This window comes from Varroa destructor, unplaced genomic scaffold, assembly GCF_002443255.2.
Source record: "Varroa destructor unplaced genomic scaffold, Vdes_3.0 BEIS01000002.1, whole genome shotgun sequence".
Lineage (NCBI taxonomy): Eukaryota > Metazoa > Arthropoda > Arachnida > Mesostigmata > Varroidae > Varroa > Varroa destructor.
The window spans coordinates 13,809,772-13,833,895 of record NW_019211455.1 but is presented as its reverse complement, the minus strand read 5'-3'; the positions used below and the strand labels follow the sequence as shown (position 1 = coordinate 13,833,895).

Sequence of the window (24,124 nt, the reverse complement as noted above, 5' to 3'; positions counted from 1 at the left end):
TGAGACTACTATTCTGACGAGTCAAGAACAGAGATTCTAAAAGAGACCTTGATGATATCATAGAGCGAACACAGCTAATGACAAGTTCACGGTCCGCGTGACTGAACGTGCCAACATAAGCCCTACATTCTCCCTAAAAGACACCATGTTAGCTATGCAAAATCTATATACACGTATATATGTGAAGTCATTACTGGGATAAACGCATTAGGTTCGGCGTAACATAGCGAGTGCCGTCGCTACCAGGCGTTGCATGAGTTTTAAAAACGGGGTCATTGATGGTCAATTAGTCGATCTTATCACTTATGAGAATGTACGCACTTTATTGAATATGTGTTCAACATCTACTTTTAGGACGATTTCCCTCGTCTAAGGGTTGAGTCACATATGGACTAGGGAACTAGGGAATTGGCTGCCAGTTAATTATGGTACGCTAGTTCACACAAGACACACCTATATGGCCATATACAAATCGAAATTTTATGTTACCGGTAACTGTGTTCTTTTGGTTAAATACTATGTAGTTTATTTTATCAGGAATAAAAATATATTTGATACTAGATACAAAGTGTATCTGATTTTTTTTATATGAAGAATAGACAATTTAAAGTTTACTAAGACCGTTGTTGGACCTTGCTTAGGCTTCCTGTTTCCTTAGCGCAGGCGACCAATCTCTCCGACACGTATCGCTAGATTATTGATATTATTAACCGGATCCAGAAAAAAAACATAAATCTCGTATTTCTTCCCTCAAAATTCTTCATATATGTGTCAGAATAAAAACACTTCAATTAATACTAAATATGCTTTACGTCTGGGAACCCATCAGTGTACAAACCTTTCTAAAAACAAAAACGGGTATCCTTGCGAAAATTCTATTGGCTTACATATTTTTCCCATTGTCAGTATGTACATGTGATCATAAGTTCACGTGTTTTTTCTACTTAAATACTCGACTAGAAATGATCAGTTTAGAAAGATTTTGTCGTTCGGAGATGATTTCATGCAAAAATCATCAATATCACTTATTTACCCATCAATGTCATCACTACCATGGGTGCCAACTCATGACCGTCGTGATCGTATAGAAGCCGCGCGGTTATCGGGCCGAGTGCGCGCACCTCGTGGCCTCCCTCAGTAAGTCGGAGGCTGCATAACTCTCTGGCATCTGAGAGCCTCTGAGACTCAAACTTGGCATAAACATCATCGTCTTTATAGACTAGTCGTTGTAATTTTATAGCGAGAATATCTTAACCTTATTCGTACCAACGTTCGTATGCATGCAGCAGAAGCCCGATTACGTGTTCCTCCATTTCGTACCTACAGCATGAAGCCACCATGCTTTCTCATTACTGCTGCTTTTTCCCAATCGGTCTGCGCAATTTTTATGGAGTTAGTAACGTCTACGCAGGGCAAAACTATCAATTTCCAGAGCTGTTATACATACATAGAACAGTCGATCGTGTATGAGTTGCAGTCGACGCCAATGACTTTGCGTAAGCTCTACTAGTCCAGACAGGACATTGTAGGAACATAAAAATAATCACTACTTAACTGGAACTATATAACTGCAGTCGCCGCTACTCCAAGAATAATGAAAGCTGTGTACGCATGCAAAACGAACCGACCGTGGTCCAACGCATTGTACCAATGATGCATTAGTTAATAAAACGATACCAGCATCGCCCATCAGTGCTGTTGTGCCAAGACAACGAACGAGGAGGTCTGGTTGCCGCCGGCAAATGAGCGCACCCTTCACTGACCTTCAATAGCGATTATGTGTTCTGAAGAATCTGTGATCAGCAACTTGTCACGCGCCGCTCGTTTCTCTCGGGGACGGGGGACTTGAAACTTCAGTTGCTGGCTCTCTTTCTGGAATCTCTGCAATATATTCTCCAACATATTACTGATATAATCACCCTACAGTGTCAACGTTTGCAAGCAGTTGCATCAACCTATTTTTTAGTAGCCGTAAAAAAGTTTTCACTGTTTTACGTCCAGTACTTGAGCCGTTAGAGACTCTTACAGACGATTGGCACTGTCCAGCACGGACCGAAGTGTATCTTCGCCTGGATTCAAACCTGGACCATCAGATGTCCCTAAGCCTAGCAGGCAAATACATTACCCACTGCGCTATCACGCGGGACATTTGCAATCCACAATAGAAGCTGCTTAAACGCTGAAGTTCGCGCTATTATTGTCGTCATCGCTACTGCCGTTGTCGAAGTGAACTCTTATTCGAAACGGGAGCGTCCGTCGACTGGATTTTCGAATAGCGAATTGTGGTAGATAAGCAACAAAGCGCGGGAAAGCGAGATAGGATGGAAGCAGAGACAAACTACGATACCTCCACGTATGTATAGGGCGTGTGCAGACGTCAGCTGTCCCTCGATGTAGTAAAGAAATGTCCATGTCGTGTTCCGCCTCCCATATGACTAAAGCCATCGGCGCATACCTCGATATCGACGCCAACTGCATGCCCTCGATCACCAACTATGGCGCCGCTCCTGCTACAGCTATCAAATTAAGTTCACGATTTAGGGGCACCATTTGCCCCGCCTGCATTATCGGCGCTAGCTTAAAGCCAACGCTAACAGCAATGCTGTTGTAATAGATGTGTAACCGGTATGTATGCAGTCTACTGAACGGGAACCTCCATTCATGCGACATCAGCCGGTATCTTATGTAGGTAAAAATTGCGTGTATGATCCAAATCACCACGACGAACGGCAACGACAACTTCAATAACAGAGGAGGGTGGCTACGATGTTTCTAATAATGATTACGGAATTGAGTGACATTAATGGTGTCAGCAAGCAATCCGTTGCGACAATCGATTCTGGAAACGACAGTAGAAATCTGAAACACCTGATATCTGTCAATGGCCAAGAACGATGGCAAGCTAGTTATTTTTGTACGTGTGTGTGCGTGTGTGTGTGTGTGTGTGTGTGTGTGTGTGTGTGTGTGTGTGTGTGTGTGTGTGTGTGTGTGTGTGTGTGTGTGTGTGTGTATCGATACCACTTGGCGACACGTAAAACAAGTCTGGCGCAGTCCTAAGGTACAACTGGACAGACGCTTGGTAGGCATGGGTGGTCAGAACGGTTGGCAAAAAATTAGATGGACATGGCTGGCGTTTCTTCTAAATAGTTGCTCTTATCGTTGTTACTGCTGCTACTAGTGGTAATAGTAGTTATACTGATTCAAATGGTCATATAGCTGCGGCGTGATCCCCTTCCCAGACTTTCCTCCTTGTCGTACTTTCGTCGACTGTCTGGCCTTTCAGACAGCAACGTTCGCTAGCAGCTAGAAACGTTGCAACAGGAGTCGTTGTAGCATTGGGAATGCTGTGGGCTGCAGCGCAACCGGGACGGGCGGTGTCAAACCCTACGAAGTCGAAGGGGTCCGCCCCGACCTTGGATTCTGGGGGGCGCCTAGTAGTGGTGACGCCTGCTGGTGACGCCTGCTGCTGCCGCTGCTGGTTGTATAGCGACCATACCTAAGCGTGCGCGTTCTCTGTACGATTTTGTCTTTGTCCCTGCTGCTTAGCACAATCCTACGGCATACCAACTGATCAACAGACGACCATCCATCAACCGGTTGCGCCCATAAAATGACGCCTGACTATGCGTCTGCGTCGATGAATAGACGACGGGTAAACGAAATGGGCGCATTGGGCGACGAGGCTACTACTCGGGGTAGTGCATTGCTTTTACTGGACGTTGTTTTAGTGCAATAAAGTATACCTGGTGGTGAAAGCTGGGACCCTGTTATTATTGATGCGACTGCAGCGAACAGCGGATGTCTGATGAAATTTGCTGGACTCGTGCCAAGTAGATGGCCTGACCATGATCAAAGTGAGCAAGCTCAAACAGGCAATAGGTAAAGCTGAAATCATTAACAAAATGTTAAAGGCTGCATTAGCGCTGTAACGTTAGGCTTAGCCTCCTCTCTCTGCCTTATGCACATGTTGAAGTCAACGTCGTAAAGCGGGAAGGGCTTCATCACAAAAATATAAATTTCACATTTGTAGCTGTCCTCGTGATAGCGTGCAGAATCTCTATAATAACCGAAAAAAAACATGATAGCAGCAGTTAAACAGCAGATGATTTTCGGGTGTCACCACGGTCTTCTTAACGTACCATACATTAACTTTCCATTAACTTTGATGGTCCCTGGCAAAACAAAAGTCATATCCGTCTAGTTGTGTCCGTCTAGCCCCCCTCTATACAGGTAAGGTGGTAGATTATTTGCCTGAATTTCTTTTGGTAGTCCTTTTAATAATATCATTATGGTGTGTGTAAGATTATCATAGGGAGGCAGTGTAGAAGTGGTCATACCACAGCCGTATCACTGGACAGCCGGCCTGTCGAAATATTCATCTAGTTTGCCGACGAAACTCATCAAAGTAAACTTAGCAGCGTGGATGGTAACGATACCATGTTAGCGCCAGTGAGCTTAAGCTCAATAGTAGACAAGTTCATTAAAATTTCTGCATCGGCCACATGTGCTTAGTCAAATACTCCGAGTAAATAGTGTTGCAACCAGCTGGGGGGTAGACATTGGTTGGACGGACGCCATTTTCATCATGTATAAAAATAATAATAACATAGCGAGTCATAGTAATTCCTTTCACCATTCAATGAGTGGTGTTTAATTGCTCCATTGGGTCAGGGCCACAAGGTTGTAGCTTTTTTGATGTACGTCTATTCTAACGCGCATACATAACACGTTTATCCGGTGATAAGATCGTATGTTACGCTTGCAGTAATGTTGACTTGAAGTGAAACAAACAATTTTTCAATGTTTCTAGATATATGGCACCTGCGGCGAACTCTGAACTGAAATCCCCTACACGAACAGCCGCTGTGGTCAGTGTTTTCACTAAAATTAAACGTTTATATAGGTTGGTATGGGCGACATGCTCCATCACGCCTGCAAAACCTATTCGGTCCCCTAAAACACGAGACAGCCAATTCAACAAACAAATGGATACCCCCTTCAAGGCACGGAGACGCCTGCCCGCGCCTGAATCGTTCTCATTGCAGTTTGCTCATGGAAGTGATTCACGCCGAATCCGCATACGCATGTCGAAGGCTTCTACTCCCTAGGCTACCAACGACGAGTCGTCCATTGCCTGCCTCCCGATGGCGGATCGAACTTTTTAGATGCTCGACAGAGCTCCGTGAGGGTGACGGGGCAGTTTAAATTAACATCAAGAATTATACAAGTGCAGTATTGGGGCAAAAACTAAGTAACCAAGTACTTATTGGCAATTCTTTCACTATCGCCTGAATACCTAATGCTGCTCTTCGTATTAGATGTGAATCGATAAGGGATTGCAGGAGCGGCAACGACGCCCAAGTTTCGACATATTACATTATACGTAACACGAATAATGATGACGCGTATTTCTGTTCGACGGCGGGCAATTGCGGTTCACTGAAAAAAGCCCCTAGTCCTATAAAACTATAGAAGATTATTGAGTGCACAGTTGATGAACTCATTCCTTCGTAAGTTAAATGAGGGTGGCACAGATCAAGTGGGTGTTACTTTGTGCTGGGAAGTGATATGCTTACCGTATTTGACACGATACTCACCCAACGAACGCAAACGTTCAGCTCAAGTATAACAAATCTGAATGATAACAGACTAAACTGATAGAAAATACTACTGCTCGTAGCTAGAATAACTTAACACAAAAACGCCGTATGCTCATAGATGAATTAACAACGCAATTGATACGCTGCCAGCGGCTACCTCATTGTGCGCGAAACGATTTTTATACGATTGTGGTTATTTGTACATTTCTTTAGACAACGAAAAGCTGCCATTGCATTCAGCATGCTGGTTTCCCTATTTCCCAATTTTTATCTATTATTAATAGTAACAGTTGTAATTCTATGCGCCCTAGATGGCTATTCCCTATCGAAATCTTCAGATCGTCAGATACAGTCAGAGCCACGCAGTAACGCCCATGTTTGGTTGTGCTTTAATGAGATCAGCCTTTGTACTATTATATTACATCATCGAATTCTAAATCGCTTTCTTGGCTGAGTTCCCGTAAAATGGCGATTGCTTAGTCCACCAGCTGCATGGAAATACGTATAAACAGTAGAAACAGGCTATCGTTGAGAGGTTTAAGTTTTGTCTCATTGTTTGAGACAAAGCATGCGTGATATCAGAATTCATCCAGTATGTGAGAATCGATCCCATGATTGATAGGGGTGGCTCGCTGACGAGCAACTCTTCGATGGTCGATAGATATCGTCGATTCTGGCCGATTTTAGGATAAAATTTATGACAGATCTGACACAAAAGCATTATAAAGCTGGGACTACCTGCAACGCTTGTATTGTTGACGGTCGGAACTCGCCAGAGAACCACTAGCGTATTAATTATTGCGTCTCCTCCGTGTTATAGCCACTCGAACAGCGTATTGCCTCAGAGTGGTCGAAGTTGCCAAATTCAGTACCGTAACCGAAGCCACAAGGCGAACGCTGACGCCTCAGGCTTCAAGTACAAGTTATTGACCGTCACTCTGTGTATTGCGTACCGGAACTAGTTTACACATAGAAAAGATTAATGTCTCTGCCCAGTACACGCGTTCGTCACGTTGTTTTAAATGTTCGACTTTCGCAATCGGATCGGCTTATTTTTAAGGTGTTTCACAGCAGATCCGATGGAAAAAAAACCTTTGCGTGTAGTCAGAAAAGCGCCTGGCGCGAATTAAGCGAAAACTTCGATAGATAAGTTCAACAAATTCAACTATACATACATTCAAGTTATTTTTACTTGAACTACAGTGCGTAGCTAAGATAACAAAGGGCTAATTTATATTATCTAAAACGCACAACAAAAAATTCTGTGCTGTCCTGTAAAGAGCGCAAAAAGTACTGATTAAAATCGAACAAAAACAAAAATCATTGAACCTTCGGTCTGGGCCTCTGAAAGTTCGCGTGTATTCGTGCCTGCCATTACAACTGTGCCGCCGCTAGAATTCCAAGTAATTTTCTCTCCCGGTAAACTTAAGTACTAACTCTATTCAGAATATAATTTTTTTCAATAACCCGTTTTTTTTTTGTTATTTAATGAAACAGTTTGTGTATCCTATATTCATTTTCACTTGTTGGCTGCTAGAAAATGAGCAAAATAGATGATAATTAAGGTTCATAGTAGAACGTAGCAACATTGTAGGATGTTTGGGGACGATGTTCTTTGCCCTCGTGTACTAACAGCCTTCAAAATGCACAAAGATTTCTGCAGCAACACGCGCTACAACATGTCCTCAACCTGCAAGCCGTAGTTAACACCACGTAGTAATATAAGGCAGTGCGGAATAAATCCGAATTTTCTGAAATCGACCCCAAAAACGCTCGCCCGTCCGTGACTTATCCTGAATAGCAAAACTGCTCTTTTGCTTTAAAAAGTCGCCCTTTCAATCCGCTTGTTGTTTTGGCTCTAGCTACCCCCGCCACCGTCACCTCCCCTGACGAGAGCTTGACGTAGAAGAATATATAATAATATCGGCCAATCGTCTTTATTAGCCCCAGCAGCACTCCATCACCGCAGCCAATAAAGCAGCCTGGTCAATCATTTAACAATCGGTGTATAAACGTATCGATGTTTTGAATCGATTATGTAAATCTTCAAACATGCGAGAGTCTCACTGAACAACGATTACGCTGTACACATATATCATTGCTGGTAGGCAAGTTCATCATAGTTCCAAGTACCATAACATTCATTAGAAAGTACCAAACGATGCGGCACTGGTCACTACAAAAACAGCGTTAGTTCCACGAACGCAGGTGATTAGGTGAGAATCATAAGCCATTGAATACACGGATGCCCTAACAGTCAAGCAGATGCAAATATTCACATACAGATCAACTAATTTGATTAATTACCACCAACTTTCCGCACGGCAGGCCTATGGCGTGATGCGGACGACGATAATAGAGAAACATTCATTTTTTTATAGTAAACCTTTTTGCAACAGCCTGTTGCCGTTCGTTTTATATTGCCAGCATACACAGTAATAATAATAGATAGTATCTGTATACAGATAAACCTACATCTTATTTATTAGCATTAACCTTTTGTAATTCGGAACGCTGAATCTTACCCCCTTTATTGTTGTTTGTATAGACTGTAAGATATCATCTGGTTAGGAGACGACGTCTTCGCCAAGCCAACACGCAGTGGCTTTGTTAGAGCCTTTTTTATGGACTTTTCCGTGGTTAAACCGACACATAAATAACATCTATATGTTAATGATGGCAAGCACGCTATATGGCCTATGTCAGTTAAAACGCAACGGCTAGTCAATTGTCAACTGAGACTTGCAGGGCACTGGTGGACGCGGAATTCTGACTTCGGCTTCGGTTTTCATTGGTCTTTTCACCATTTGCTCTATTGATACTCGGTGCAATAGTAACCCCAGTCGGAACGACAGCCACGCTGATGCTGGCTCGCCAGTGGTATATTACCATTTCCGTCATCCATCTATCTGTTGGAACGATGTACACAATCTACGTGTTCTTGGCTACCCCGGTTATGCTGCCGCCTATCGACGCTCTCTTTGTTGCTGCTGCTGCTGCTGCTACATCGATTAGTGCGCTTGTGGTACTGTAACCGCTGGCTCCTCTGATGCACCTCTTCGTGCCACTTCTGACATTCGAGGTGCTCACCATTGCTGTAATTTTTACAGTTGCCCCCCCCCCCCCCCATACCAAGTTGTGTATCGCAATTGCTCCGAAACTCTGTCATCGCTACGTCGTCAGTGAACGTCGGCAGCAGAAGCGGGTGAGCTCTCGACATGAATCGGATTTAACGAGCGAAATCGCCTTGACAACGACAGCCGTTCCAGTCATAAGTGCCCCAACAACCCCCAATCTTGTTCTGCAGCAGCCACTTGAGGGATAATATACGGCCATACTATTATACAATGCCATGACCAACATCTAACCGTTATCACTTGCCAATAGCATCAACAAATAGACCTGGTAACCAGCATCGCCAGTAAGCAACCAGTAACAAGCCGATCGGTTCTACCCTGTAGCACGTAGCAACACTATAGGCCCACCGCAGCATTCCCATACTAACGGTTTGTCCCCCCCTCGCCCCTCGCTGCTAATGTTTTTGTTGCCCGTTAAATCCAGTTGTCAGTGTGGCGTTGTGGTACCGCTACACTACGACCGTGGAACAGTCCGACGGAGCGGTTGTTCTGCTGACGGTTCTGCGTCTACTCCTGCTGACCGTTGCTCGTTCTATCGTTCGAATCGTTAGGGGGCGCACTACGGAGGTGGTGTTCGTTCAACAGGCAGCGCTCGCGGTGCTGTTTGGCCGTATAGCTGACTGATTGGAAAGAGGTAGGGGCAAGGGTGAAGTCGTTGCGCCGCGCGGAACCCCACACCATGCCAGTGTCGTTCCAGCTTCCGAAGGGAGCGTGCGTACCAATCGCCGCTTGACGTGGCAGTCGGTGGATGCAGCTATTGCATCGAAACAAGTGATGGTCTGGAATAACGAAAAGAACGGTAGCCGATAGCTGTGCTGGTGGTTAACGATCACGACAACGAACGTAAGGAAGAGCACTGGCGACTGCAGAGGCAAACGAAAACAAAAAAAAGGCCGTTTCTGGCCGCCTTTGTCGCTGGTTGCGAATCATAGCTAGAGTAACAAATTAATTCGCACGAACGACGCCAACATTTGGTAGCAGCAGGTCAACTTAGTGCGGTTATATTGCGCAAGGAAAACGTATAAAACTAGGGATACAGTGACATAAAAAGCTTCGCTAAGGATTCTCTTTGTTCAATTACTGTGCATTCAGACGGGCTTTCCTTGTCTTTTCGCTCCCTGTCTATTACTGCATTGCTTATCAATAATTATCTTTGTAGACAGATGTAATTGTTCGATGGTTACTGACCACAACGGCAGCATACACAACAACAACAACAACAACAACAACTTTTTAACAACTTGCAGTGGATATCTATGGTTTTAGTGGTGAATTGTGTGTGATAACAGTGTGGACGGGACGGGTCCCCTTCCTTAATTGTGACGTACGGCCCATTCGCCATTGGATAGTAGCAATTAACAGAATTACCCTGCGCCTATATATATTTCCATATATAAGTGAAGAAGGGAATTGTTGATCCAACGAAGACAAAAGCTCGCTGAACCAATCGGATATCTTACAATTGCCGTCGTCCCTTGCACACTTAACAGGATTGGGAGAAGTTGTACGCTGTAAGTACTTAGTCTGTTTAATTAAGACTCGCATCTTCATTGTGTAACAACGAACGTACAAAAACCACGGCAACAGCAGCTTCAAGGTTCACTAGAAAAGTTCGGCAATGATTAGAGTCCTCTGTCCTTCGTTCTCCCTGTCGTCGTATTTGCGGGACGGTACGCTGCACCAAGGACAAAGCCAGCCTCAAATTTAGCTCGATTTCTGTTTTCCCGCAATTTACATAGACTGATTTGTTTCTACCTGCAGTCGTATTCATAGTAGTTAATTTCAATTATTCACTACACGTAACATCACCTTATCGTTCATGTTGATTACTATCTCTGATAAGTTGGCATCGTGAGACGTCTATCTCAATAACAACCTCCACTATCACGTGCGTACTAATATCCAAACTTGCCCAAAAAGTATCGAAAAACTTACAGGAGCCAAATTCAGTTAACTCGTACGACATTCTAATCAATAATTAATTCCCCCTCTTTATTTTCCGTTTGATGATGAGCTCTCCAATCTATGGCACCAAGGTGCCATTCAGACACCTAAAGAAAATTGTCACCAGCTTTAATGCCGCACATGTGTACGAAAACACATAGTACAGAAAGCAACAGTCATTAAACCCCTACATTAGTTTTAATTAGCGTGCTAGTCAATGTGGTCGGGCACGTAGATCGTTGACTATGTGGGTCTCGACGAACCAATAGAACAACGGCAACTACCACCCCCATAGCAGTAGAACCTAAAACAGTTCTAAATGTCCCTTCCCCACTCATATATGTACGTAGATACTTCGCTTACATCGAAGTACGGTCGTAATAGGTATACTCCCATACGCATTAAAGAAAGCTTTTTTTTTTATCAAGAAGCCAGTTCTGGTCCTCTGCTAATCCCTATCTGTTAACTACATCCAGCAACAATTGCCGACCCGTCTGCCTTCTAACAAGCCTCGTCTAGAAGGACTCGCTAAAATTTCATCCGATCCAACCGATGTCTCTTGGCGCATGCAGATATACACACACAGTGCCAGATGTGTCTGGCTGAAGTAAACTCATAGGTATCAGAGCTGCTTACAAGAATAAGCGAGGAAGCTCTGTACATGTCTGTTCTGATCATTGGTTAAGCTATGTAATACCTCAGTAATCAGTAACAACTGAAGAAGTAGCAGGGTTGCAACTCAACGCAGTGATAGCAGAAGCTTGGGCGGTTCTCCATGAGTTCGCCGTCTTCCGTTTTATTCGCCCTCGGCAGAAATAGCCGTTAGTGTAGCAGCACCGCGAGTGTCGTCGATAAGACAAAAGCGAAGAGAGCGTCTTTCTGCCACCTACATCGGCTGCTGCAGCTGTTAGTCCGGCTTTTTGTTTTTTAAGGGCACTGTTATTGCTACAAGCTCCGTTGTCATCATTTCCATCTTTTTCGAGCTTGTGACAATTAAAACAGCACGACAACTACGAAGCAGCAAGTCAAAAATAAAGGTCTACGAAAAAGCCAGGGCATTTATTTACTGGCTTAACTTAAAGTGTCCGGCTTATATTTCTGACGAGCACAGAAGGTGTATTTTATGTATATGTAAAGTGTATATATGGTAAGCAGGCAAAGCTCTGATATCGTTCACCGCCGTAGTGGTTTGCCCTTGCCCGAACCAAAGGTTGCGCCATACGCATGCGACGATAAGCCAACACCATCGCCCTGTCTACCGTGTATGGCACTGTAACGTATCTATCTGCTATACAGCGCTGTGGATAGACGCCCAATTCGTTTACCTTTGCTGTGTTTACTTTTGTTATAGCTGCTGCTGCTGCTGCTTCGGTAAACGCAGCATTTCGCTGTTCCTTCAACGGTAAACGCAAGTGGCGTCGGCGTCGGCAAATACTGCTTGATCGTTGTCGGTGACGCTGGTCCTGTTAATGCTGGCGGCAGCGTACGTTGTGGCTAGGGTATCGTGGGTAACGTTCGCGCCAGCATGAGTGGCGCATGTTTCCCGTAAACGATCTTTTAGTACGAGTGAACAAACAACATAACTGATTCCGAAGCAACGTAATTCCGGGTCGATTCTCGGCCTGTGGTCAGCCACCACATGCTCTCTTGCACCGTGTAAATGCCACAGTTCATTATCATTGTCTAGTTCGGTAGCGTTCAGCCAGCAATAGCCGCTGCAGGACGGCCATGGACCGGTCCTGATCTGGACCATTACCTCGTATACACAGCTCTCTCTAACTTGTGTTGCCGTTGCTGCTGCTGCTGCTGCTGCGTACACTTGTGTCGGGTTGATCGAGTGACTGATTTTCTTCTCTTAGTTGTGTGCGCCAAGCAAGATATGGAGGTACGAAATCCCCCGTCCACTGTCCATCCACTCCACACCCGACATCAACTTGAAGGAACACGTTACAAGAGAACTGGCCAGTTGCGATAGAGCTTCGAAATTTTGGCGATAGAAGAAATGCTATGAAGTGATAGACGAAAGCGCGTGCGCAGCGGTTGTTACTACCACTGATTATACGGGAAAAATATGATGGAGTAGCCGTGCTTACTGTTGTTCAACTCGTGGTATGTTGCCACCAAAAGTGTCGTTGGTGATCTATCTTTCGATCCGTCTGCCAACACCGCTTTATGCAACCGAAAAGTTCATTATTCCTGCTATATGCATTTTCCTCTCCAGCTTAGTGCTGTTATTCTAGCAGATTTGCCTGGTTTTCCCCGTTATACTTTACATCCGTGTTTGTATAGTTGATTACTAGCGTGATTTGTTGGAAGGATGAAACAGACATCGGGAGAGGGAAGAAAAGCCGAGAAAAGCATTTACTTTTACGGAAGATAATGGCCTACAGGATCATCATGATAAAACCGCATGATCATCATAATCACAACGGCAGCCACTGGAGGATACGCACGGCTGCGTGAGAGGCTTATATAAGGCACTGCATGAAGATCTGCATGAACCGCACTCAGCATCCTGCAACAGATAATAGCTTTGTTCCGTTGACCGCGAAATGATCATTAGCAATCGCGTTGCAGCCAATTACGTTCGCGTGGACACGTTGGCGTGAGGCATTTGACTCGCTGATGGACTCACGCTGAGTTCGCGAGCACTGCAAATACATGTCTATGAATATGTGGTACGGTGGAAACATCTGTTTAATCAGACGGTATCGGTCAAACGTGCTCAACAATTAAGCGCACCTTCATAGGCATTCATTGCGACAACGGTGTACACTGGCAGATAGCTTTGACTGTTAGAGCGGGAAAGCCTTCCGTTCCTTTGTTGTTCGAAGTAACTAGCAAGTGTTCCCGGAACAGAAGTTCTGCAGCTGTTCTATAATTCGAAACTCTGCGTTAAATCTGTTATCCGAAAAAAAAAAAAAGAAAAAACTTTCCACCAATGAACACCACATAACAAAAAAACATCGTATACACTTCGTGGACGTTTTATGGTGTTATGATGGCAATATCCCAATAACGACGGGTTAGTTAGGATTGGGACACGACATCAATGGAAGAAGCCGAGTTCTTCTTTTTGCTAAGCGCAATTACCTGAAACAATTAACTTTATGTTATCATTCGTTACGCTCACATACATTATTCATGCGTGCATTAGGATTTCGTGTAACAGCACGAGAGTTGCGAGAGTCGATCTCTGGCAAAATTGGCGCCAAGCAACCCGACGTATCACCAATTTCCTTTCCGCAAAGTGGCGCATATGGATGGAAAACGGAAACACTATATATAGGTGCCTGAATAATTATTCAGGCACCTATATATATATAGGGACATATTCATTCAACCAAATCATAAAAACGTATTCGTTTACAGCGTGCTCCGCCCTGCGATGAAAACCACGAATCATATTGATATCCTTCCAAAAGTCATTACTACAACAACTAGATTCCTATTATAGGAGGACTTCAACGGATTGATTATGTTAGGATAATACGCTCTCATCAAATCACTGTACGGTATCAATCACTGGTGCTTCTCTGATGTTATCCCTTTATTCTTTATCTTCTAAGGGTTGCCTGAGTCATCCGTTAGTTGCTGCCGACGGTCGGTCATCGTCGTGCATGATTTCCTACATGAGGTATATGTATACATTTTATAGTTGAGGCATATGCATATATATATATATATATTTAGTGCTGGTGGATAGGGAAACGGTGTTGTACCCTTCTGTGTAGCTTCGAAAAGGCGGAGAAGCCACGCGATACTGGCCAGACAGGAAGGCATCATCAGCTCTCGCATATAACTAGACTATGACAATAATAAGTAGTGGAACATCGCAATTGGCCTCTTTTTATCCTGTGAAACAGTATTGACGAACAGTCATCTGATAAACCAGTTGACTGATCGCCGATCGAACCACAAAAAGAACAACAATAAGTTTGTTTTTATATACACAATTTTGTCTCTGACAATGGTAGATGAAGTTGACGTATGCAAGCATCACGTCAGTCCTCGATTGCCTGTCGGTCGCCTGTTTGTCACGGGTCACTGGTAGTTCGACCCCGCGCGATCTTGTGGCAGCAGTCGCGTACCTGTAAACAGCTACGAAAGACGAACCATCGAGGCTATATTGATCGGCTTTGCTAGTTGTATCATGTAGCGAGACACGCTCACGTAACTCGTCTAGACGCAAATTACTATTCTCGCAGTGACGTACGTATGTGTAGAACGCCATCGATGGAAGCAGTGGCTGTCATCTGCGTATGCTCACTTTATGCTGTCCTAACCCAGACCAGGCTAACGGATCTATAATTAAGTAAACATATCTCTCCTGTGGTTCTGCTGTTACAACCATTACAGTTGAACGGGCAATTCCATAGACGAAGTACGAACGCAATGGTTAAATGATTCGTATTATATTACGCATCTTGTCATTGAAGCAGGTCTCTGCAAATAGCCAATGCTTTTGGCAGAAACGATGGCGTAGCAGCTGTTTATATGCATCCAGAAAGTCAACAGGGTCATGATCAACAATTTCCGCTGTAACATTACTCTGATCGGGGGCTTCCTCAAGCCATTTATGCACCTCGTATCTAGAGGGGCAGACTGCCGTAAACGATCTTTCTACCTACTTGCTGAATGTGTTCATCATGAAAACAATACAATCGCCGGACTGGTGGAATTGTGCTTTGAATATTTAAACGGCGAACGATTACGTGTCATTCGTCAGTCGGTCCCATGTATAGATGCTATTGACCGTACGTTATATGGCATACCCATTATTGTCTAGCAATGTATTATCGACTTCCCAAGTAGCAGCTTCCTTCTACCCAACCATCTGAGGATGCTCGGAATGAGGTTACCCCGCACATAGGCCAATACACCACACGCAAACTGTTATAGACGCTACTATTAGAGGCACTATAGCACTGGTAACGACGGTAGCAAATAAAAATGAAAAAGTTACGCATGCAATGCGTCAAGGAATATACGCTGGCCTATGGCTGACACGCTATCAAAGATCTAAACCCCTCCGATGCAGGCCTCTGGATTGTTCATTCAGCCCATAAGTGTCCATGACCTTTTTTGCTTCTCCGCAGCAGTGTATCTTCACCAATAAGACATGTATCTGCAGTTTTTTGTCGTTAGCTATCAGTTCTTCCCTTACCATACACAAGTACAAACACACACAGACACACCGAGTCATGTTCAATTGGCAAGAAGTACAACCGTGGCTCCATAGAGTTAAAATGACGTCAAGTGGACACAACCCGTCATTCGTCACTTGAGTTAGGTAGTAGATTGTTGGAGAAGACGAGTGAATGATTCTAGTACGACCTTGGCTTATATGTCTGTTGATCGTATGGTTGTGTGTCTATACTGTATTAGAGTCACGCTCTCGTTAGGGGTGAACGAGGCAGTTATAGCAGCTGGGTAAAATACATCAAAGATAATTTTTTTTGTTCACTCATCGGTAGTGTGATTCCTTTCTCCTAGATTCCCTCTAGAATTTTTGTAGTGCTTACTACTGTAAGTGGAATTGGTACGAGCGTTCTAGGTCATAAGTAAGCCGTCTTTTATGCAAATAGCAACGACAGGTACAACAGCTTTTACTGCAGTAGCGGAGCGCTCTCTACCGTAGTTGCGTTAATCGATAAATGGTTTGTAAAGTTACTTTGGTGACGCTTCTTCTGACCGCCATCGTTATCACTAGCAGACCATTAAACTTTGGTATAGCGTATGCAAACTATATGTAGAAGAGCTGATAGTCTAGTTGACTAGATGTCCGCAACTACGCCAACGTTACAACGAAAACCTCGCCCAAACAGGCGTCTGTTTCGTCTATCGCAGCTGCATGGATGCCCCTGCAAGCAGGGCGAGCAGCAGACGTGACTGTACTTTTAACGACCCCTTAGTCTAATGCCACCTATTACTTCTAAGGATTTGGCGGCGCTGCAGATGTTAGGGCCGCCGCCGCCGCCGCCGCCGCCGCTGGTACTGCTGCTGCTGCTGCTGCTGCTGACTGTTGCTATGATGAGACGCCTACGAAGATGAGCGTTTCATGAAAAAGTAATTCGTTTATCCTGGCGAATAACAACGGTAAAGGCCGTCCCTTGCATGAAGCAGCATTAGCAGGTTTAGCAGAAGGAAAAAGAAGTCGGCGGTATTCACGCATTCGGTAGTCCTCATTCGGTTGCCATTCTTATCTAACGACAGCAACGGTAAACTGCAACGCAGAGTAGGGATTCATAACCCTACATCCCTAAACAGTATGTATCTATAGTGTATATATAGAGCTACATATTAAAGAGGTAAGAATGTAGCTAGATGGGTAACGTAAATCTAGCCGTGGTCCTATGCCGCATCTTTTGTGACCGCTGTCACAGTAGTAGCAGTAACGATGAGGCGATGAATTGCCGTTATATGAAGAAGAATGTAAAGACCTGTTATAAAGCAAGGATACTGGGGGGGCCGTAATGGTAAAAAAAAATTCTAATCAAGAGGATAGATGAGGTGAAGATGGGCGCAAGAATAAAATTATGAAAGAGATATATGAGATAGGAACGAAGCTCGTATAATCATTATGCATTTATTAGACCTAAAGTTGATGTAGAGAGATAATTTCTATTCGTTTATCACAATTAGTACCATTGTGAGATAGAATTATGGATTTGATAAATTCAGTCCGGAGTCGTTGATGACTCTACTAACGCTCAAGTAGCAAAAACACCGCAGACACGACTTCCCTAATCTGTACTGGTGACCTGTCTTGAAATACATCCGAACCATAGACAACGAGTACATAGATATATAAAACTATTTAGGCGTCAGCTAGTTTGATAGTATCAGCTGAGACAGAGAATGGGTAAAATGACGTCTATACAACTACTGTTACATCAGCGTTTGGTGTAAGCTCTGACCAAATGTCTTGACCACATGGGATAACTGGGACATACGTACTGGACGTTCTTGTATCTATCGAACCCCGTGCACTGGGCTAACGCAAAGCTTGGGGGTCTAAGTCGTATTGTAATTAAGCTAGCATAACTTAACGTGGTTTGTTTCTAGGATTACCACGAAAAATTACTATCTTGAGTCACAATTATTATGAAAGTACCGTCCAATTACGCTACTGCCTAGACTCCACCACCATACCTAAAGCATGTGCGCGCCACGTATAGAGACATGATACTTTGGTAGCTATAAAAGTTTACAGTTTTGTGGCTTGTACCTTAGACTTACAAGTCAATTAACCTGCTAGCCCGAGTAATTTAAGTAAAGGACGAAAAGGACTATTCTAGTAAGCGCCATAACGATCAGGAGATCCAACTCCTATTTTTTTTTTTTTTTTTTTTTAACAAAAGAGGAAGTCCAAGTGACAGATTGGCGTACGAACAAAGACGATCTTTATTCCCCAAAAGTTCCCGCTTCAAATAGACTTAAACATAGACACACTTGTGCTTAGCCTGGGAAGCAAAACAGCAACGTGAGTAATGATTAAGGAGAAACAATAAAAAAAAAAAAATGAAAGAAAAACATAAAAAAAAGCTACTACAATCAAAAATTTCAATTTTATGGCTGGACGTAATGCGGTGATTGTAACAGGCCAAATATCGCTTAATGGAAATAGGTACCATAACTATGGATAGCTAAAGCAAGAACTTTTTATTGATATGAAAGGGAAGTTCGCAATCGTTGTTATTATTAATAAAAACATGAAAAAGCAGATGACATTTACTATAAATATAGCACTATGTGGTGGGGCGCCATTTTGTCTTGTGCAAAAACATGCAACTATGATATATATGATATGAAGTAGCAACACCGCCGAAACTGCTTCGACCAACGGTGAAATGCAAGTCCGTTGAATGATCGTTAGCGACGGGACACATAAAGGCTTTATGTTCATAAGCTGTTCACATACCGACAAGAACTTGGGCATAGGTCCGACGACTGAGTTCGAGGATTTAGATGATGATTTTCGATAGCACCGTTAATACGTTCAATTGAAATCTCTGTATCCGTAACGATAAAAACGTGTCCATATATATCATCCGGGACAGAGAACTTTCGGACGTTTATATCAAAATATCGCGGGTCTTCTGACTTCGCAAAAAATGGTTAGGCAAGTTTGATACAGTTGGGTAGCCTTGATTTTAGGTTAGTGGGTGATGTGTTTGCTTTGCTAGCCTTACGGGGATAGGTTATGGTTAGGTTCGAACTTGGGCATACACAAACTTCGTTTTGTACTAAGAGCCAGCTATGTCATGGAATACTAGATGTACGACTCGGAAAAAAAATTGGAAATATTTAAGCAAGAGAAAAAACCGTTTCAATAACGCGTTGCAGTTCAGTGGGAACTTTTGCTGGAAAAACGACATCATTAAAATTGGTTTGTCTTCCTTCACGAAGTCGTGTTTGTATCGCCTTCGTACGTCAACTTCTTTCCCACTCATCTACCGTCAGCGTGATTATAAAGCTAAAATATCATTGGCTCTTTTAGTTTAACTCCTTTAGTTTAACGCAAGGCGAACTCACGTCCCAGAGCAGTGCCTAATTTGGTAAATCCTGTAACCCTTTAAAAGCGCTGATAACTTACAAGAAGCCGACGAATTTTCTCAAGAACAATATCTTCTTCGCTCGTTGCCACGTCACGCCACGTTCGACAACCCTCTAGTTCCGGGCTGGCGAGCAGGTGGTTTGGCACTTGTGCACAATAATTGCCGTGAAACCCAGTAGTTATTCGGCCTGACTAATCGCAATGATGGCAGAAATTAACTTCATGACGATGGTTCAGGGAGGTGTCCGATGCGCCAATGGGATGAATTCAAAGGTACAGAACAGACGCTTCAACAATAATTAACAATTGCTCCTATACTTCATAGAGACTTCACTCATTCACTAACGAGCGTTGCTGTTTAATATAGACAACGCAATAGATGTTGTTGATTTCTTTTTTACAAAAACACTACCGACAAAAACAAACGAAGAAATCAATTATTTTTCTAGATGTGCTCGGTGTCATTGTGACTGCAGGCGGTCTTCTTTGAATTATGAAAGACTATAGGGATGGGACTGGCAGGCTTTCAGAAAGACGAAGCCCCTGAAATCAACCGGCAAGAAATGATGATAGCAGCAGCTTGTAACACAAGTAATTCTAATGGTGATAACAACAATATTCATGATGATATGGACGAGATGTAAACAGCTAGGCAAAACGACCGTTGAAGACGGTAACTCTTATAACCGCTATGGAATCTTTCTGTTTCGGGCTTTACATTACTTATGTTCTTACAGCAGAAACGAATTAAGGGAAAACCTGCTACAGAAGGTGACTATAGAACAGCATGCGCACAAATATAGATAAAGCTCCTATTGACGCGCCACGGTTTCAATCGAAATTTTGCTAGAATTTGATGTGAATAGCCGTTCTAAAAATTATTGATCAGGGATACAGATTCCGGCTGACGACGGGAAAGGTCTATTGTTGTTACAGTTACTTGAGCGTTGTACTTATCATAGTCCGTTTGGTAGCTTTTACGTCCTTCGATAAGGCAAATATTTTGCTGAAATACGCAACGCGCCTGTCATTATTTAGTATCGATCTCGAAGGTGGGCTAAGAATCGAAAAAAGCTGAAAAAACCACAAACGTTAAATATCCCCTATATCTATATAGTGTTTCGTTGATGATGGCTGGGAGACATGGAACACCCGCTTACGGCGCGATTCTTCGTCTTAACGTAAATCGGTTGGATGAAGGCACAGCATCTACGTCGTTATCGAAGCGCGCTATTAGAAAACAGCATACTCCATTAGTCCACCGTTGATAGACGTGTCTCCAGAATAGGATATTAAACCAGACGCGTTTTATTCATCAGCTTCCTCTGCTTTGTTGATATCGCATTAGAATTTCGGTAATGGCTTGTGCGGTTACTATTTATTGATGCCACCATAATGATACAATAAAGGAGACAAACGCACGGTCCACTGCTTGTTCCCTCAAAAAAAAAAAAAAAAAGGGCCAAACGCGACATCGTAATATGCATGAATTCAAATAACTATAATTAATGATACGCATCATTAATTGTCATCATTTAAATAGTGGACTGTCAGTACCACTAAAATGAGAACTCGGTGACTCAAATTGACCGATTAGAAGTGTAACTCCGAAAACTTTGTTTTCCTTTTTTAATGTGATCATTTCAAATAGAACCACCTGTTGCTAAAGATAGAAAAAGTGCTCTGTTATTATATAAAACGTTGCAAAAGTAGAAAATCTATGGCAGTACGGGCTCGGACTTGAACTTTATTTCATGATACCACCGTGTTAAGGTAAACATCTGGCAACTGGAATGCTACCTATAACGCATAGATATTGAACACGAAGCTCAAACGACAATAGAACTAACAAGTATGTAGCAACAAAAATTTCGGCCCCTTCATTTGCATCATACACGTTACCTTGAAAGTACCTACCTCAATGGCTTCATTTAGGCACAAGCGATGGCTAAAGAAAATTGCTCAACGAGGCTTGTTTGTAAATGTAATGGAAATATATAGATACATAAATCACATTAGGCGCCAACGCATGCCGAAATTTCCACAGAAAAAAAAAGGAGATTATAAGAACAGTCTGGTGTTGACGGAGAGATCTTGGTGATGTAACACTTAATCAACCTTATGTGATCAATGTACAAATGCGCTTATATAGGTACGAAATCTGTAGTGAAACCGGAAAGCTTTGTACGCCTATTCTGGAATTCGACCTTCAACAACAGTTCGTCCTACGTTCAGCGTCGAACCGCTGTTGAAAAAGGACGATGCTATCTGACGGTCGGTGCATGAGCCACACGGTTTCATTCGACTGATTCCAATCGCCAGCGGTGGTCAACAGTGGCGGCCACGTACGTCGCCGCTACGACAACGGTGAAAACAACCGCCATCCAGCCAAAACGCGGCGGATGGAAGCGGCCCGTCTCCGAAGAGACCGCGGATACGAAGAAGGCCTGCAGTTGTTGCTGCCAGAGCAAAGAATGATATCAGCGAACGAAACTGATTTCGGGAATTGAGTTGGTAAAAACAACAGAAAATCAATCACTGACCATAGCCACACAGCGATACGGCCATGATATCGATTTGTGTAAATCTATATTTCGAGTCAAACCCTTAGATGGCTATTAATATTATTACTATTACCTTTTGGGATTCTGTCGAGCTGGTGCCGAAGCAGCTCTCGAGTGAGACGCCTATGAGAATAGGAGAAGGAATAAAGACCGGGTACTAGCAGATAATATACACGACTGTGTGTTGGATTTTTACGTAATTTTTTTATGTTTGCAGGGCTGAAGACCGAAAGGACGGAGGTCCCCGAGCGTTGCTGCCTGTAGTGAAACTATCTCAGGCATTTCTATCTTGTTCTGCTACTCAATAAAGTATTTGGTATAATCGCGCTTTGCAAGTTGGAACTATCAGTCGCAATGATGGAAGATAGAATTTCGAATGCACTTATCGTTCGTGCCGCTGGCTCGTTGATGGTCTTTGAAACACCGAATGGTGGCAAGTTGGATGGAATCAAGCGGGCATCGCTATAGGAGAATAAGCGCGGCATAGAAATTTCAGACGCAACAGAAAACAATTCTGAACGGTGGAAGGCGCTAGCGTTTTCGTCGCCGAGAGAACTGTGACGAACAAACCGAAAACAGTAGTATCTTCAGCATGTGGGATAACAATCGGTCTGATCTGGGTGACCGTGAAAGAAAACTCTGAATAACAACCGCTGCGTAAGTTGTTGTTGGCTGCACTACGATTGAATATTGATGGCTACCTGAAGGTCTCATTAATAAAGCCTTCGCTTATCCCGTTAGCAGGCCTCAGCTGATATTATCGTTAGTGGCGCTACCTGCTATACGCTACATGTGCCACAATAGCGGGCCTAAAGCAGACAGCTTCGGAATATATTTTGATTATGCAAAGTATTAATTTGCTACATTCACACAAACAGAGCAAAACGTATATGCCTAAGTATTATATATTAAATGGCTGGTATTATTCGAACTTACAGTAACTGACTTGCTAGCGAATAGCATCCATACCTTTAAGCTGCACTTCTGTTACGGTCAAACGTAGTAACACTGAACATCTTCTTCATAATTCTTTTGCAGCATCCAGCGGATTGTAGCTACTATATATCTTCCATACAGATACCCCGTCGCGCATTCACTGACCAAGGATAGATAGAGAAGGTTCTGGAGAATTTACACCCAGATACGATACTATGTACAATATATGCTAAGCTTTGTTATCACCGCCGGTTTTCAAATCAGTTACAACGTCAATTTGTTTAGTCATCTGTACTTAACTCGTCTGTTTGTCATTGGCTGTTTGCCATGATAGGAATCAGTGTTGCGTTACTGATACCAATCGTGGGAAAATTTGAAGAGGGGATTGCCCAGGCTATACAACTTTCCCGTTCACCTGGCGCTCAACGTATATCGTTTAATCCGTAAACATAGCTGTTTTTCACACCGCATTAAGAACGCAGGTATTGTCTACGGTCGTAAAACATCTGCAAGTTTGGGGGGCAGTTAAATGAGTACATGTACTTCAATTGTATCTTCTAGTTAACTTTTTGGGGTATCTTTCTCTCGTACGGATTACTAAAACTACATTCAGTGCTCGTAGTAGTAGTAACTAGCACGGAGGCTGTAGATAACGATAATTAGACCAGTGTAAGTACGTAAGCCGCAAAGCGGTGACACAAATCGGACAGCTGGTATAGTAAATGTTGACACTACCTTGACCCTTCTCCTTCTACCTGTCTGTTTTGTTGGCACACCGTGGACATTCCTCTTTTTTTTTAAAGGGAGAAGAGCGCCATTAAAATTAGAGCAAGTGGGCGAGGTAATGGGGCAAATCTGAGACCCAACACAGCGGATCTACCTTAACTAACAATAACCACCAATCGTAACGAACCGACCATACAGAGTGAATACTACTTGACCACATATTCACTTTTTATATTATGGCCTAACATTTCTTTGGCGATTGCTTAGCCACCAAATCATTTCATTGTTACCCAATCTAATGGTAGGTTTAATCGGGCGACAATTTTTCAGATATTAGCATACTGAAACTTTCGAGCAACAATTCTTTTATGCATTGTACGATGAAGAACCATTCGACGAAACCTATTAAATCTTTAGGTAATGTCTGTCGCTGCCCAGCTTTGCTCAAAGATACCCGAGCGCTCCCGATGACAACTGGGCTGGGGCGAGCTGCCATAAGCGAAACCAATAATGGCACACGAAAGGATGAAAAACACTAGGAAAAAGAAGAAATATTTTTTAAATAGAAAACAGGCGGAAAAAGTGGGCAGCAGAACCCAACAATAACAACAAGGATTCGAAGAGAGTAATGATAACAGTGAAGACGCTGAAGCTGAT

At 43.3% G+C, this 24,124-nt stretch overlaps 1 protein-coding gene and 1 long non-coding RNA gene across 9 annotated transcripts in view; one reads left to right on the top strand and one right to left on the bottom strand.

Moving 5' to 3' along the window:
• Window positions 1–24,124, top strand: part of LOC111243619 (uncharacterized) — a 126,507-nt gene that overhangs the window by 4,246 nt on the left and 98,137 nt on the right. For 2 of the 5 annotated variants that reach the window (XM_086981651.1, XM_022789421.2), the window contains exon 1: window positions 9,413–10,248. The exons of 1 other annotated variant lie outside the window; for it this stretch is intronic. The gene's annotated coding sequence lies outside the window, so the exon portion shown is untranslated. Of the gene's footprint in view, window positions 1–9,412; window positions 10,249–22,137; window positions 22,463–24,124 lie in introns of those variants that run through there. 2 more of the 5 variants (XM_086981648.1, XM_086981647.1) reach the window with 2 other exon arrangements.
• LOC147757407 (uncharacterized) overlaps window positions 1–24,124 on the bottom strand; it is a 52,473-nt gene that overhangs the window by 25,145 nt on the left and 3,204 nt on the right. The window contains exon 1 of one of the 4 annotated variants that reach the window (XR_015322295.1): window positions 22,775–23,652. The exons of the other annotated variants lie outside the window; for them this stretch is intronic. This is a non-coding gene — a long non-coding RNA (uncharacterized LOC147757407). Of the gene's footprint in view, window positions 1–22,774; window positions 23,653–24,124 lie in introns of those variants that run through there. 4 annotated transcript variants of the gene reach the window in all.